Here is a 760-nt window from a genome sequence, read left to right as displayed (position 1 = left end):
GTCAAGTTTGCCACGCAACGTCGTCTTTAAAAAGACGCACCCGAAATTGCTCTTGTAGGGAAAAAGCTCTTTTAGCGTGCTGAGGCACACAGGGGAGATGATCATCTGCAACACAAACAGAGGGTAGTGCAGCCTGATGTGTGCAACCCACTCGACACGGGACCACCGCTGAAGCGCCGTACCGCCAACACGAAGAGCTCTCCAGGAGCGAGCTGAACTCGTTCAGTCTTCTTCTCTCAGTAGAGTAGTCAGGAGCAGAACGATGTGATCGCTCGGCTCCAAAGCGAAAAGCTGAATATGCGCTGCATCTGCTGCCTACTTATACTCACGCTGTGATCAGCGGCAGCTGGATGCAATAATCGCATGCCAATGTGCATTGGCTCGTTTAGTTTACACTCAAAGTACATTGGTCTCTCTAAGCGAGATCCCAATTCGTCGGTCATCCGACGTGACGTCGAGAGTGACCGACTGAAGGGAACTAGGAGTCTGTATTCTGCAAGCTGAGGGAAAAATCAGGGCATGGAAATACTGAGCCAGTTTCATCAGCCAAATCTCCACAGCTCAGTGATCATCAATAAGCTGACAAAGAGAGTCTGTTCTGATCCATAGGGTGACAGTGCAAGCTTGAGTATGATTGTTGCAGATTGTTTAGGGTTTAATTTACAATAGGGTTATTGGGAGATGATAATACTGCTAATACTGCTAATAATGCGGTCATCTGTCAAAATAGAATATATATATATATATATATATATATATA

The sequence above is a fragment of the Sinocyclocheilus grahami genome, unplaced genomic scaffold, assembly GCF_001515645.1.
Source record: "Sinocyclocheilus grahami isolate Dianchi unplaced genomic scaffold, SAMN03320097.WGS_v1.1 scaffold121.1, whole genome shotgun sequence".
In the NCBI taxonomy this organism is placed as follows: Eukaryota; Metazoa; Chordata; class Actinopteri; order Cypriniformes; family Cyprinidae; genus Sinocyclocheilus; species Sinocyclocheilus grahami.
The sequence above is the reverse complement of the archived record's forward strand: the minus strand, read 5'-3'. Positions refer to the sequence as shown.